This window comes from Panthera leo, chromosome B1 (genome assembly GCF_018350215.1).
Source record: "Panthera leo isolate Ple1 chromosome B1, P.leo_Ple1_pat1.1, whole genome shotgun sequence".
In the NCBI taxonomy this organism is placed as follows: Eukaryota; Metazoa; Chordata; class Mammalia; order Carnivora; family Felidae; genus Panthera; species Panthera leo.
Window position 1 is genome coordinate 139,486,467 of NC_056682.1, and position 17,253 is coordinate 139,503,719.

The window sequence follows — 17,253 nt, forward strand, 5'->3', positions numbered from 1 at the left end:
GTTAACAAGAGTTGTCTTTTCACCCTTTTGAGACTGCCTCTGAAGCACAAAAAAATTTAATTTTGGTAAAGTCTATTTAATATTTTTCTTTTGTTGCTTATGTTTTTGAAGTGTAAAAAACCATTGTCAAATCCAAGATCATGAAGATTTATCCCTATGTTTTCTTCTAAGAGTTTTATAGTTTTAGCTTTTTTAAAAATATATTTGAGAAAGAGAGAAAGAGAAAGCACACACATGAGTGGAGGAGAGGGGCAAAGGGAGGGAGGGAGGGAGGGAGAGAGAGGGGGAGAGAGAGAGAGAGAGAGAGAGACAGAGAGAGAGAGAGAGAGAGAGAGAGAGAGACTCTTAAGCAGGCTCCACACTCAGCACAGAGCCTGACATGGGGCTCAGTTCCATGATCCTGGGATCGTGACCTGAGCTGAAATCAAGAGTCAGATGCTCAACCAAGTGAACCACCCATGCACCCCAGTTTTAGCTTTTATACTTTGGTCTTTAATATATTTCAAATTAATTTTCACATGCAATATTGAAGTAGTAGTCCAACTTCATTCTGTTCAAGGTGGATATAGAGTTGTTTTAGTGCCATTTAGCAAAAATACTCTTTTTCCCATATTGAATAGTGTTGGAACACTCACTGAAAAACAATTGACCATAGATATGTGGGCTGATTTCTAGACTTCCAATTCTATTGATAGATCTATATGCCTATCTTTATGCCAATACTATGTTGTCGCAATTACTTTCGTTTTGTAGTTGGTTTTAAAATTGAGAAATGTAAGTCCTGCAACTTTTTCTTCCCCTAATATGCCTTGGCTATTTTGGATACTTGGCTTTTATATATGCATTTGGGGATCACAATGTCAGTTTCTACAAAGAAGCCAGCTGGGATTCTGATAGGGATTGTGCTGAATTTATAGATCAGTTAGGGAAGTATTGCCATATTAGTAATATTAACTTTTCCAGTTCATGAACACAAGATGTCTTTCTCTTTACTTAATTCATTAGTTTCTTTTTAGAATATTTTGTAGTTTTCAGAGTATTAGTTTTGCATATATTTTGCTAAACTCATTCCTAAGCATTTTATTCTTAACATTTTTTATTATTTATTTATTTATTTATTTGAGAGAGAGAGAGAGAGAGAGAGAGAGAGAGAGAGAGAGAGAGAGAGAATATCTTAAGCAAGCTCCACGGTCAATCCAACAAGGAGCCCAATGCAGGGCTCAGTCACATGACCCTGAGATCATGACCTGAGCCAAAATCGAGTTGGACACTCAAGCGACTGAGCCACCCAGGTGCCCCAGGATCTTATTATTTTTGATGCTATTTTGAATGAAACTGTTTTCTTGATCTTATTTTTGAATTGGTCACTGCAAAAGTATATATAGTAGAATATAAACTCTTATATATGCATACAATATGTTGACTTTTATATCTTGATCTTGTTGCCACAACCTGGTGGAATTTGTTCATTAGTTCTAATAGTTCCTTGGTGGATTCCTTAGTGTTTTCTATATACAATATCATGTCATCTCAAATAGAAATAGTTTTACTTCTTAGTAATTCTTTTTAAATACTAATTCACAATATTTTAGCATTAAATGAAACAGCTGAATGTATTATTACCAGATGTAAGAACTTAGACAAGTATCTGGATTTTTCATTTTTATCAAAATCTACTTTCTACTAATGTATAATCATCTCTGATAAAACATTCCTTTTCTCTTCTTTTTGTTTTCTGTTCTTTAATATAGATTACTTAGACAATTGTTTCTTCTGCCCACTTTACTTCTTTACAGTAAAACTATTGCCTTGCTGCAAAAATAGAGATGTAATACCATTTATTTTTAAACGATTATATTATTTAATCAGTCGCAGGGTCAGTAGTCTTTTTTTTTTTAATATTTATTTATTTTGGGGAGAGCGCAAGCAAGGAAGGTGCAGAGAGAGAGAGGGACAAGGATCGGAAGTGGGCTCTGTGCTGACAGGCTAACAGCAGTCAGCTTGAACTCACAAACCCCCAGCTCATGACCTGAGCCAAAGTCAGACCGAGCCACCCAGGTGTCCCAGGTCAGTAGTCTTTGATTCAGTAAAATAAACTTCTTTATAAAATGACTTTACACAGAAATCAAAAGTACAGAAAAGCAATGTTATATCACTGTGCAGTAAATTTGTACCAATATAAGTAAAACAATAGAACATCCATCCACAAAAGACCAATGAAATGTTTGATGTACGTATCCCCCATATCACAAAATGTAAATAACTGCCACATACAGCACCTTTTCCCGTCCACGTAGAAAACTGCTTCGGTCATCACTTTGCAACACATTGAGTAGAAAACTACAGCATCTGGCACAAGACTGATACAAAGCAATAAAAATTAGTGAAGAATTATTTAACGGATTCTGTGGATACTGAGGCTTTCAACACGTCTCTCTGTCTCTGTGCAAAATGCATCTATCATTCCCATATGGCTCTCTTTATTAGGATTACATTTCTGAGGCACTCATTAAAGAGTTTAGCTGATGTGTTACCCCAGAGGGGATTGAGGTCAGGGGCAACCTCTTGACCCCAGGATGCGGTCTCCAGAGCCAAGGAATATTTCAAGGAGGGAGACCATGAAGTTTCCCTAAGAAAATATTATCTCCTTTAAGGAGTTTTATCTAGAAGTTAGAAGACATACAGAGATGCTGCAGTTAGGGCAAGGTTAAAATCTCTCATCAGAGACAAATAGATTAACCTGCGACACAACTTTAGTGCTGTGCTATTTTGTATTATGTGCTTGTATAAAGGAAATATATATAATTGCAGGAAAAGTTTAAGCAATTAGTCTTCTAGTCTGGCTGGCTGTATTTCATATTTTTGACAATTACCCACTCACATTTTTTCAAGACAAAGGTTTAACTGTTATAAAAACAGTTATTGAATGTATATTAAAATTTGGCAGGGCTGATAGCCTATGTTATCACTAATTCATAATAAAGCAAACCACAAGAATGCTTACTTACAAGTGACTTATCCGAACATGCCCCCATAAACTATATTGAAATGCTGTTGATTTTAATCTCGATGGAGCACTGGAGCGTCCTTATTAGTAAGAAGGTAGGAAAATCAATCTAGAATTGAGTTAGCTATTATGCAGAATGATCTGAATTTTAATCTTGATCTGACTTTTAAGCTGAGATCTACCCTTTTGTGACTGTCATATTGGATAAATCACAGAATCTCTCTTAAAGCCTGTTTTTGTTTGTTTGTTTTATTGGTAAGCTAAAAGTAATGAAAAGTACTTAGTTTATGAAGTATTTTCAGGATAAGATGAGAAAGTGCACAATAGAAAAATTCAGTACAGTGCTTGCCACAGGGTTCTCAAATAGACTTTGCTTCTTAATCCTGTTCTTAGCCTATCCGAAAATCTAAATAATTTATATGTCTTATATTCACATCTACTTATGATTAAGAACTAATAATACACTACAGTTTCCTCATTTACAACATATGCATTGATACTGTCTACTAGTAATGGAAATGAAACACTTTAAATTAAAAGAAAAATAGGGGCGCCTCGGTAGCTCAGTCAGTTAAGCGTCTGACTTCCGTTCAGGTCATGATCTCATGGTTCTCGAGCTCGAGCCCCATGTCACGCTCAACTGCGCAGAGCCAGATCCTCTGTCTCCCTCTCATTGCCCCTCCCCCACCCCAATCCCCCATGAGCTCTCTCTCAAAAATAAATAAACAGTTTTTTTTTTTTTTAATTTAAAAGATAAATATACAGGGGCGCCTCGGTGGCTCAGTTGGTTAAGTGTCCAACTTCGGCTCACGTCATGATCTCACAGCTGGTGAGTTCCAGCCCGGCTTCAGGCTCTGTGCTGACAGCTCAGAGCCTGAACCCTGCTTCAGATTCTGTCTCCCTCTCTCTCTGCCCCTCCCTTGCTTGCGCTAGGTCTCTCTCTCTCAAATATAAGTAAACGTTAAATTTTTTTTAAAGATAAATATATAATAGGGATTATATTTTATATATACTATATAGCTATAAAGTACATATATACTATGCTATATATATATAGCTATATATATTTATATATATAGATACATATTTATATATATAGCTATATATTATAGTATATCTATTTAATGCATATACATTTTATGCATATATATATAATAAAATTTCCAACTTTATACCTTAGCATTTGGATGAAGGACTAGTAGGTAACAAACCACAGCCTACATTGAACCATATGCCCCATTAATTCAAAAATTGCTATTCTGGCTAGGGTACGTCTTTTTCACAGGCACTAGGAACACACTAGATGAGACAGGACAAGTCCATTTTATCTATGTATCACCTAGAACTCTTAGCATAGTACCTAGGAAGTCGTAAGAGCTTGAAAATGTTCAGTAAACAAAAATTACATCTCACACCTGATGAAAGATAGGGAAAGATGATAAGGTAGATTAAAATGCTAAAAATACAAGGAAAATGTCACATTGGATATGCTATAAACATAAAAATATTTTACTTTAGTAAGTATTATTGAAAACTATATATTGGTACGATAGTAACTTTACACAATTTATAAATAAAGATATAATATCATGGATATGGGCTCAAATAAGTTTTTATTAATAGGGTTGGTTTCAAAGGGTATGGAGACTTTGGTGGGGGTGTTCAAGTATTCCTCAACCATGCACCTATATTTCTATCTACCTAGTGATCCATTTTTGTTTTTAGCTTGAAATTTCTCTCACTTGAAATTTTTTGTTTATATTCAGATATGATGGAAGAAGAGAGCAAGAGGTATGATTGAGTGTCAGTGGGCATAAAATGAAATTTTAGAAGTCTCCTAGGTATCTGATTCCCCAAGTCTCATAGAGACCACACACATTATACCATAAAGGAACTCTATTTGTCAAACTCTTGATATGTATTTGAAATACTTCAAAACTCATAGTTGGAGAATTTATCTTGATATGCCCTTTGCATCTCTCTTGCTGAATGAAAGCAATCACCTTCTTATAAGTCTTCAATAAGATTTGTAGGGGTTTTGGTTTGTCAGTTTTCAAAAAAGGATAATAACTGCCTTTACTTGTAGGTAAACCCAATACCCTAATTCATCTACTTAGGGATCTTTTTGTTATTACTTTTCTGTCACAGATTGTCCCCTACATAGATGGTCTTTCATTATCAACGTGAAATATCAATAGATTTATATATAATTATAATGTAAATATATTATTTATATATGTATACATAATACAATAGATTATATAATTTATACTTATATACAATACATATTATCTAATTATATATAACATGTATTATAAGTATGTATGAATTGGAAATTGAAAAGATAAAATGTAACTTACAATGTGTTAAATAATTGTTATTTATCACTGTTTCAAATAATTTTGATCTCACTGATATTATTTTACTTTTTTTGTTAAAGTCTTAATTAAAAAAAACAACTTATTTTGAGAGAGAGAGAGAGATTGGATGTGAACAGGGGAGGGGCAGAGAGAGAGGGAGAGAGAGAATCCTGAGCAGGCCCCATGCTCAGCACAGAGCCCAACATGAGGCTCGATCTGAAAATGCAGAGAACATGACCTGAGCCAAAATCAAGAGTCTGACGCTTAACTGACTGAGCCACCCAGGTGCCCTACTGGTATTATTTTAATTGAGAGCAACATGATTATTTTTTTTAACTTGATTTGAACCTTTGAGGTACAGCAATTCAAGACTATGGCTTTAAATTCAATGTGTTTTAACATATGATTTTAATGAAAAATATTCTTCGCAAGCCGCATAGATCCAAATGAGAGAGGTGCAACATAGGCTCTGCTTACTGAATCACAATATCATTTTTCAATCCCAATTATATAAAAGATTTTTTTAATCCAGCATTATATCTCTATCTTCCCTGAAAACAATTGGTTATTTTTTCATGCTAGTTAGAAAGTACTGTGCATCTTTAACTAGAGGAGGTCTTGTTTCCTCCAGCCCAGGACTTCCTACTTCACCCTCTAGTCCTGGAGCACCTGACTACCTCCAAGATCATCTGTCAGTGAAAGAGAAGAAAATGGTTTTTCTCTTGAGGTTGCAAAAGTGGGGAGGGGGCACATACGTATGTATGTGTGTGCATGTACATGTGCATATGTGTATTGATAGACATATATGTGTATCAAGGTTTGTTAATATGATCGAAAACTGGCATTTATTGGTTGACCTGTGCCTCAAAATGAAAGTTTATATGAAACTCTCTAATGAACTTTTCTGAGTTAATAGTTCTCGGAGATATGCTAGAGTAAGAGGGAAAGAGGGAGGGTAGGAGGGATGGGAGAGAGATGGGAAAAGAGAGATGTTTTATGCTACAGCGGAAGAAATATTTACAACATTAAAATGCAAAAAGGATAGACTGCAGGAGCAATAAAGGTAGAGGCCATATCTATCTCCTTCCTAAGTACTCCATTTAGAATCTGATCCTTGTATGGTTTCCAAATCCAGCTGTTGAAACCAACCATGATGAATGGACCGTAATAATTGTGTGATACGCTTCATATGGTACCTCTCAGAATTGCATACGATCTGGAGCATCATTTATAAGAGGAAAAGAATGTGCTTTAGCCAAGCCCTTCTCAGCGTATAAGTTGGCTTCAAGAATAAAAAGTAAAAAAGAATCATGAAATCAAACATAAACACCTCGAACAGTAGTTGAAAATAAAGGCAGCCAGGGAAGCTTCTTACTTTCCATGGCCAATTCCATTTCTTTCATCAAAACTTGACTTTCCAGGTAACTTAACAGATTGTACCTGGTGTCATTTGTGATTTTTCAGTTGGAAGAGGTAAAGTGGTCATTCTCAGTTCATAGTGTGAGCGTAATTCTGGCAACTTCTGCATTTCCCTTAGAACATCCATAAAGGTATCAGAAAGTGAAAGGTTAACTTTAATTTTTAAAAAAGTCAAAGGAATAACACTCAAAGGTTGAGATCTGTGGTGCATTGAACTAGGTTGTCTCTTAACAATATATAAATGTAAAAATGTCCACTTTTCCTGAAACAAAAGAAACCATGAGTAAAGCTTTTATTTTTAAGCCGCAAGGAAACTTACTGGGTGGAACAGATAAAGAAACAAGTGCGGAGCATTTAAGTTATTTCACCTAGCGGTATAGCTTGTTAGTGGCAAGGCAGGTGCTCCAGTGCGAATTTTCTCACTCTGAGACCAAAGTTTCTTCCCTGAGCTTCACTACTTTCCCCTCACACAGAGGATAGTTGTAAAGGGGCCACGGGCTCAGTTTAAAGGTATACACCCCTACTGTATATGGGCCCAGCAGACCTTTAAAGGCTGCTAACAGGTCACAGTAGGAACAATGGCAGTAACTTTGCAATGTACATCGTCTCCTCATCATGACAGGTCTGGTAACTCAGCTAAATGACAGCTGTTATCATCCAGCCCTTAATTAAATTTAGAAAATTTAAGAAAATGTGACTAACTTTCTGTCATGGTATTTTAAGTTTTGCAGTGTTCCAGACTTCAAGTCTCTACAATGGTAATTGTCAACACAGGGGCACCTGGGTGGCTCAGGCAGTTGAGCTTCCAACTTTGGCTCAGGTCATGAGTCCACACTTCATGAGTTTGAGCCCCACATCCAGCTCGCTGGTGGAGCCTGCTTCAGATCCTCTGACCTCCCCCCTCTCTGCTCCTCCCCCCCTCAAAAATAAATAAAAACATTAAAAATAACAATAATAATTCTCAACACGGACCACCACACTAGAGTCATCTGACGAACTGTTAAAAATATGGAACTCTGATGGGGCGCCTGGGTGGCTCAGTCGGTTAGGCATCCGGCTTCGGCTCAGGTCATGATCTCACGGTCCATGAGTTCAAGCCCTGCATCGGGCTCTGTGCTGACAGCTCAGAGCCTGGAGCCTGTTTCGGATTCTGTGTCTCCCTCTCTCTCTGCCCCTCCCCTGTTCATGCTCTGTCTCTCTCTGTCTCAAAAATAAATAAACGTTAAAAAAAATATATTAAAAAAAAAAAATATGGAACTCTGAGGCCCCACCTCAGGACAATGAAGTAAGAATGGCTAGGAGGTAGCACAGGGTGGGGGGTTTTGTGTGTCTTTTAGGGTATTTGGTTTTTTGCTGTTTTCAGCATAAGCCACTTTGGAACAGCATTTTTTAAGTGCCTCCAGTGATTCCAATGTGCAGCCAGGGTTGAGAATCATCTGGACTTCTGTCCTCCTGTTGCTTTTCATTGTCCTTATGAAAGACTCTGGTGGCAGTGACAGACCAGTCATAACTAAAATTTCAGGTCAATGTACTTTCTACCCTTTTTGGTCCTTTCTTGAAAAAATTTGCTCGAGGCCAGTGTTGTCAAACTTTCTGATTCATCAGAATCCTGCGGAGGGCTTGCTAACACATATATTTCTAGGCCCCATGCCCACAGTTTCTGATTCAGGAGGTTTGGGGTGAGACCAGAGAATATGTGTTCTGTCAAGATCTCAGGTGATGCTGGTGTTGCTGGTCCAGGAATCACACTTTGAGAACCACTACTACCAGATTCCTTCTTCCCTAGTGGTCTTTTCCCACCAAAAGCAAGATTCTTTGACTACTAGGTCTCCCGAGTCTATCCCTGCTTCCCTTCTGATCAGTGCCTAACCTCTAAGCAAATGTATTTGCCTCTCAGTAGCTATAGAAAGCTTCTAGCAGATTTTACCAGCTGGACTCGTCCATTTGCTTTTAGTTCTTAAAGAGCATCTCTCTTTTCCTTGCAACATTTCAAAAACATTTGAACTGCGTGACTTTCTTAAGAAATGATATTTTCCCATAAACGATGCAGAACTGTGGTTATGCTACAACGTCTTTAGTGCATGCCATGCAGACATGAGAGGACACAAGTATGTACATTTGCTTTTTCACACAGTACAGATAAAGGGGTGAACACCCCCCCCCCCCCACCGCGACTTTCCTTCCTCCTTCTGAATGCATTAAGGAACTCACTGCTGGTAAGTAGAAACTGATGCCCAAAGCCTGTGGAACACCGAGATACACTTAAATCAGGAAAAACTTAAAATTTAAAATAGAAAAGGAAGACATTTACCAAGCACATACTATGGGCCTGAGCATCAAGCATTTTTAATTCACAAGACAGCAGTAGTTAGTAAGCCCTCCAAGTGATTCTCAGACAGGCTAACATTTTGAGAACCACTGACCTGAGGAAATATTTGAATGTTGGCATTTGCGCAGAAAAAATGAAAAGCACTTTGGGGCTTTAACAGGCCTGGGGAGGTCTCCTCTGAAAGAGAAACACCTGACGAGGGAAACGAGGTCGCTGGGAACTTGGGGAGAATAACCATTGGGGGGCTGAAGCAATCAATAGAGGAGAAATGCACAGTGGTCACCTGCTTTGGGTGAGCTGTGTGCATTGCCCTCTTGTGGGTTGTTAGGTCAGAGTATGGTAGGAGACCCCTCCGGGAGAGGTAGAGGAGGGATGTTTTAGACATCGCCTTACTGGTGACTTTCAGGCTGCCTTCTTACCCCTGGGACTCCACCATTGTGAATGGTCCTCACAAATGTCAAAAATCTAAATGAATTTATAGATGGGGTTAAGAATAAATCAGGTTTGGGAGGAGAGGTGGGTGTGGCAAAGCAGGGGATGATGGAGGGAGGGTGTTGCCTGAGTCAGATTCAGACTTCATTCTGATAGTCCCTTCCTAGCTGGTGATCTCAGGCAAATTACTTAATCTAACTCAGGTTTTGTCCTTATCTATAAAAGGGGATAATCATACCTACCTCAGAGAATTGTTGTGAGGATTAAAAGAGATAATGACCTGCTTGGCACCCAGTAGGAACTCAATTGTCCAAAGGCAGCTGGCAGACCCAGCTCTCCCTCCGGCATAATGGAAGCAGTCCTACCTTTTTCTTAAGTAGAAGCTTTTCTCCATGGGTTTTGCTTTTCATTATCTGCTTTGTCTTGTGTGAATAGAAATGACCAGAGAGAAAGAGCTGTGTCCTCCCCTGAGAGTAGGTGGGAACTGGTTGCATATCAGCTTGTTCTCTCATCCTGCTCCCCAACCTTCCCAGGCTCTCCCCTCCAGCTCTTGTGTGGGTGGGGGTGGGGATGTTGCCACAGGCATGTTTATGTACTCCTCCAACACTCAGCTCTGCTGGAGGAGAATCGGTCTTAATTACTCATTTACCTAGCATAACTCAGCAAATCTGTGTTTTAAGGAGAATTATCCTATAAAGACCTTCATGTCTCCATTTCCCATTTGGCCTCAGAAAGGTGACATGGAGTATTCAGGATAGAGGAGGTTACGTCACATTTTTGTTTCTTCCATCCTGTTTTGGATTTGTGAATTTTAAAAGTAAATGCGTATAATGCATGGATGAATTCTGCATGCCAGCTACCTGTCAAATGTAGCAAGAACTCAGCCAGCTACTGCATTAGGTTTTGGTTTAAAGCCACTCTAAATGATTTATTGTTTTTAAATTATTTATGTGGCATTATTCCTTTCTTGTAAAATGCAAAAGTGCTGTCAGGAACAGCACGGCAGCAAGGTTATGAATGGTACTACAAGTAAATCAAGGTAATTAGAGGCTTCAAGTTGCAAATACTGACAAGTTCTCCACCAGCCACCACTTCACTGATGATAATAAAATTTGCATGATTTCCTGACATTATACTCACCACATATTTTCACTGCACGCTCACCGTAATTACTTAGGGCATGATCTCACACTCATGGCAAGCAGAACTCTCACTGAACCCAGCTGTGACTATTACAGATGCTTAGAAATGAAGCGGGTGGAATTAAGGGAAGAGTTCCCTACATAGCTTTAGGGATCTGTGATGTATCAACTGAATTTTGACAGCTCAGAAAAAGGAAAATAATCTCCACTACTCCTAAGTCACAAGCAGGTCAAATTATAGTGAGAATAAAGGATCTCAAAGACAGGATTTGGGTCCTGGGTTTTGTGACTATTAATTTCTACAATTTGGGTTCTTTTGTTTGTTTGTGGGTGTTTTTTGTTGTTGTTGTTGTTGTTTTGCTCTAATAAAAAAAAATCAAAGGTTATTTTAATCCCTGATATGACAGGACATATAGGCATGACTCTAGGTGTGATTATGGAAAGAAAACTTCTGTGTTCTTCATCAAGGGTCAGAATGGACAAGTCATAGGAATTCAGTACACTAAAGATCCCATGGACACCTCTTAAGGTATGAGGTAATTAAAGCAGGCCAATTCAATACCTGTAATCCATAGCTAACCTCTCATTTTGTCCAGTTATTCCCCAGGGCTCAGTGCACCCCTCATATATGCCAGCACATGAATCCTTATACTCTCCGTGCTCAGGCTCAGAGAAACAAACTTACATCTGACCATTTGTTCTTTTCTAAGCCCCAATAGAGAAGGGAACATTTAGGTTTTGAACCATGCAATATACAACAGAGTTCCAAGGATGAATATACCGTATAAGCTAAAGCCAGGAATACAAACAAAGAAACCAAGGCTGATTTGATTCTCATCTTTGCCTTGTGATCTGAGGAGATTGATATAATCCCTCTGCCTCTGATTTCATCAGCCTGAAAAGTGGGAAATTACTCATTCATGTGAAGTAGTTGTGAGGGCTGAAGAGAGAGGGCAAAACACTGGGCACAACACCTGGCCTGTAAGAAGTAATGGTCAATTATGAAAGAAAAGATTATCAATTATCCAGAAGTGTCCTATTTCACAGAGTTTTTAGTAAGTCCGCAGAGACTAGAAAACCTTACTGTGGAAAGTTAGTGTCCGAGTTAAAATTAGGAAATAGCAAGAAAAGGAACTTTGTTTTCTATATTTTAATAAAACTCTCTCAGGTGTGAAAAGAAGGAGGATTTTAGGACTGAACCACCTCTCCCCACACCATGGAAAGCAGCAAGTGTCATGGCAATAAAAGCAGCCTCGTTGAGACAATTAGATCTTAGACTTTGGAAGTTACTGCTCCAAATCATAGTACTCCTAAACCCAGAGGTGTATCTACTGGTAAATCCTTAAAGTAACGAAATTCATGAAAGATTCCTCTATCTTCTCCTGGCGCTGGTCAAAGTTACAACCGTTGTTACTGATGTTACCTCCTGTAGAACAGTTACAATGCAGGTATCTTTTCTTTGCAGGAGCACATTAGGGGGGCGGGGGGGAGGGTCACTTTTGTAATGGTAAGCCATATGAACTTGTAGTAACATATATGCAATCTTTAGAAAAGTAGAATAAAAGTCCATTGTAAATAGTTTGTGTTAATTACCCTAAAAGATTACATCAGCCTCTGCGGTAGGTTTACTCATCTTTAATTATATCCATTTTTAGACCAGTAGTAACTTATGAGATTTCTGGAATGTGTTTAGTAATCCACTGAGGAGACTGACTCAGAGTCACAGAAGAAAGATACTCAGAATGTCCAATTGCCGTGACTGTTGACCTCTATCATTTGTTACCCACACTTTAACATGAATAGAGAATGCATCAAAAGTACAGTTCAATTAGCACAATAGCAAGTATGAAGCTATTATGTAGATATGACATATTTTATGTTGAATCACATGAGTGGTCGTAACTTCTGCTAAAAATATGCATGTCATTTTTCTTAAAGTGCCCTTTCCTTTGCCCCCTACTGTATTTTGAAGACAAAACAGACCATCTTTTGTAGAATTCAACAGTTTGCTCATTTTGTTGTTGTTGTCCTTAACAATAGTGTTCTCATTTCCTCAACTCAAGATCTGTGGAAAATTAATCCTAACAGCCCTCCCGGAGACAAGATCACAAGCTTTTTGAATGAGTACCTCACTAGTGAATGTATGGCTTATCACTGCAATATTTAAGCACATCATAAGGTCATTTCCTGTGAGTGTTATTACCATGGTTTTCCACTTCTGTGAGATTTTGAACAAATGACATAAATTCCAATTAATGTAGCAGCCAATCAATCAACATGTTTACAACTAGTAAGTTTTACGTATTTTTTTAAAAGCTTACATTTGGATAGTGCCTTAGAGGCAATTTAATCCAACTTGCTGTATGTACCTCAGTGTATACATTTATTTTTTGCCTTTTTTTTTTTTTGGTCATTTTTGTGTTTATAACTGTTAGATTTTTTTTTTCTCCCTTTCTTTCCATTTGGAAAGAATTCACTCTCAGAAGGAATAAAAGAGTCTTAGAAATGAGCTTAGGGGCGCCTGGGGGCTCCTGACTCTTGATTTCAGCCCAGGTCATGATCTTGTGGTTCATGATTTCAAGCCCCATGATGGACTCTGTACTGACAGTGTGGAACCTCCTTGCAATTCTCTCTCTGCTTCTCTCTATGTCTCTCCCCGACTTGTGCTTTCTCTGTCTTGCTCTCTCTCAAAATAAATAAATAAAGAGAGAGAGAGAGAGAGAGAGAGATGAGCTTATATATCAGTAGATTAATGGTAGCTCAGCTAAGACATGTGACCTATTTTGCGAGTCACATTGAAAAAAAATTTTAATCTGGGAGAGTTTAAATGTTTTGCTTATCTCTACATTGCAATGATCTCATCCGCTCCTTCTACTCCAGAGTGGAATGAGGTTGAAAGACCTTTGACAGTTGGCCTATAACAGCAAAGGAAGAAATGTTTGTCCATTTTTTTCATTCACTCAATTAACATTACTGATCAAATTAACCATGTATTATTGTCATCCTCTCCTCCCTTGTCAGTAGTCTGTAACTATTAGATTGTTCATTCCTACGTGCACCACATTCAAAAGTTTCAAGAACTGTGTGTTCTTACAAAAGACTTTTTCTTGTGCCTCTCTGTCCACTAGGACCTTTCTTTCTTTCTTTCTTTGGTTTTCATGCTTTTTTATTTTCGTTTTTGAGAGACAGAGAGAGACAGTGTGAGCAGAGGAGGGGCAGAGAGAGGAAGACACAGAATCTGAAACAGGTTCGAGGCTCTGAACTGACAGCTCAGAGCCCCATGCAGGGCTTGAACCCATGAATGCAAGATCCTGACCTGAGTCGAACTCAGACACTCAACTGACTAAGCCACCAGACAGCGCCCCCACTAGGGCCTTTCTAAAGGGAGCTTGCAGAAGTCTCAGAAGTTTTGGTGAAAGAACAGAGTTCTCCATGATTTACAATCTGAACAGAGGACAGCTCTAAATGCAGCCAATCTGGAAAGTGAGCTGAAGGGGAAGCAGCAGAAAACCTAGCTGAGATGGTTAATTTTATCTGGAAATTAGACTGGGCTAAGGGATGCCCAGAAAACTGATAAGACATTATTTCTGAGTGACAATGTTTCTGGAAGAAAGTAGCATTTGAGTTGGTAGACCAAGTAAAGAAGATAGCCCTACCCAATTGTATGGGGCATCATGCAATCCATTGAGGGCCCACAAAGAACAAGAAGATTGAGAGAGTATAAATTCAATCTCTCTGTTTGAGCTGGGTACTTCTGCTTACAGATAGCAGATTATGGGATTCTAGGCCTTCATAATTACATGAGCCAATTCCTATAATAAATCTCTTAGATAGAGATATATATCTTTGGATATAGACAAATATAGACATAGACATAGATATAGACATAGACATAGACATAGACATAGACATAAATATAAATATAAATATCCTGTTTCTCTGGAGAGCCCTAATACACCTGCTCACTTTGCAGAGGAACCTTACAAATCATCAAGTTAAGCCCCATTAACAAGTTCAAACCCTTCTAGTGAATTCATGGAAGTGCTGAGGTCCGGACACAGACCTCCATCTGCCAGTCTCAGTTCTTCCCATTATAGAGCAGTGATGCCAAATGGCTCCCAGTTTTGGCAACAATATACATGAAACAACCAAAGGAAGAATTAAGTCATCCTCAGTCATTTTTACATATCTGCATGTAGTACATGTTTGAAAAATACTATCTAATAATAAAATGTGTGGTTCCTTAAAATAATAATAAAATGGGTTTTTTATATATAAATCTATTTTTATTTGCGGCTGACCTATATAATGTGAAACTGATATTATTTAATAATGAATCTATATTTGACCTACAAAATAAAATAAAGCATGGAGATTAGGCAATTGTCAGCCCAGTTTGCTGAGTCCAGTAATAAGGATATACCGCTGAAAATTTGAATCCTTACTGCATTGTTAGTGGTAGACATCAGACCTAAATTATCTAAGTCATATCCTCACTTCTTTTGCCACAGCAAATATTACACAGCAAGACGACTTAATTTGAACACGATCAGATTAAAGATGGTTGCCAGAGGTGAAAACTAAGGATGAATATCAGAAGATACAAGACAGAAGTGTGCCTGGCACAGTAAATAAGAACACGTTGTGACTTACGCATAATGCTTCAATCTTTTTGCTTTATCTGTAAAATCAGCTTTTCTAACTCTGATTTTCTGGGAGGATAAAAGAGCCATTTCTGATATAACCCAGCATATGCGATTTCTAAAACTCACTGCAATATGCAGAATTGTGCAGTAAAGACCCCGGGACCCATGAGAAAATGGGGCTGGGAACACAGCACTCAAAACTTCACGAGAAACACGTAAATGAGGATAGAAACCTAATAAAAAATGACAGTACAGTTCATGCATGTTACATAGTTAAAAAATAATAAATACTATAATAAATGTGGCATTTTACTTTCACGAAGGTCTTATGTTTGTTGTTTACTTAAGCTCCCAATGTAACAGAGAAAAAGAAAGGAAAAAAAAGTGAGACAAAACTTTTATCACATAAGAGACGATGAAAAAAGAATAGAGAACAGAGAGGATGAGCGAGAAAAAGGCAGAAGGGAAAGAGGAGGAAAAAATTAAAAGGAGGGAGGGTGCTGGCTGCGGGAAGAGTAGTAGCTTGTGAGTTCCGTCAAGCGGTTTGCCTTAGTCGGCTAGTGCTGTCATAACAAAATACTACAGAGTCAGTAGCTTAAACAACAGAAATTTATTTTCTCACAGATCTAGAGGCTGAAAGTCCTAGATCAAGGTTCTAACAGATTTGGTTTCTGGAGAAATTCTCTTCCTGGCTTCCATGTTGTTGGAAAACTGACTTCTGTGCTCAGGAGTTGAAATATGTAACATGAGGAAGCAGAGTTTGTGGATAAAGAAGGAAGATAGTTTATTGCTTTGCTGGGCAAAGGAGGCTGCAGCAAGCTACGGCCTTCAAAACTGCATACCCGCCAGGAGGAAGGGGCTGGGGGCATTTATAGGGAATTACAGGACCTAGCCGGTTTCGACAGGAATTGCATATGTGTGGCCAGCCTCCTGGCTTGTTTTCAGGGTGGTATAGGGGTTCCAGAAACAAAAGGCTCAGAAAGGAGCAGGGGAGGTTGGCCGAAGAGAGGAAAAAAGTTAGTGTAAAATCAAGCCTGGCTGAATCATCAGTGCAGCCATTTTGATTTTTGTTTAACTTTATGCTTTTAAGTGGTTTCACACAGACAAGTGCCTTCTTACTTTGTCTTCACGTGGACTTTCTTCTTGTGTGGGGGGGAGAGGCAGGAGCGTGAACTCTGGTGGCTCTGCCTCTTACAAGGATACCAGTCCTATGAGATTAGGGCCCCACTCTTACGACCTCATTTAACCTTAATTATCTCCTTGAAAGCTCTATCTCCAAATATAGTCACATTGGGAGTTAGGGCTTTGATATATGAATGGGGGGGGGGGTGGCGCACAATTCAGTCCATGACATGGTTGAAAGAAATCAGGTGGAAAGTCGTAAAACCAGACGAGGGCAGGTGTGGCTAACCGACCTCATGACGCAGGTGTAGTATATGTTGTGTATTCCTCTGCTGCCTCATTGAGCTGAAATGCCTAGTATTTCTGACAGATGAAATCACATAAGCAAACCAAAAATTCACATCATGCTCACATTGCTCCATTATATAGCAATCGCGTGAGAACAAATTAATATGCTCAAAGCAAATGCTATAACACAGCTGGCTGCATTCATTCAATCAATAAATATCGAGTATTCAAGGTACTTACAGTCTACTGAGGGCATGACTCACATTCCCCTGGGGAAACCAGTAAACACAGGGGAATACAAGATTATTAAGGAGTGTGAAAAATGACCTAAAGAGAATAAGATGGGAACGGAACCGAATAAGTTGGGGAAGAGACTCTATAGACAGAGTGGTGAAGGAAAGCATCTCCAAGGAGAGGGGTCAGTGAAGAGCTGGAGGGACAGCAGCCCAGTCTGCTGTGGTTAGAACCCTGAGGTGCACGGAGAGCAGGAGATGTGATAGGAGAGCGA

General features: G+C 38.7%; 1 long non-coding RNA gene across 3 annotated transcripts in view; it reads left to right on the forward strand.

Annotated features, from left to right (window-relative positions):
- The window catches only part of LOC122218105, a 32,314-nt gene extending 16,661 nt beyond the window's left edge, over window positions 1–15,653 (forward strand). Inside the window, exon 5 of one of the 3 annotated variants that reach the window (XR_006201866.1) lies at window positions 12,753–12,872. This is a non-coding gene — a long non-coding RNA (uncharacterized LOC122218105). Of the gene's footprint in view, window positions 1–12,729; window positions 12,873–15,200 lie in introns of those variants that run through there. The other 2 variants (XR_006201862.1, XR_006201861.1) reach the window with 2 other exon arrangements.
- Window positions 15,654–17,253: the final 1,600 nt, after the last annotated feature.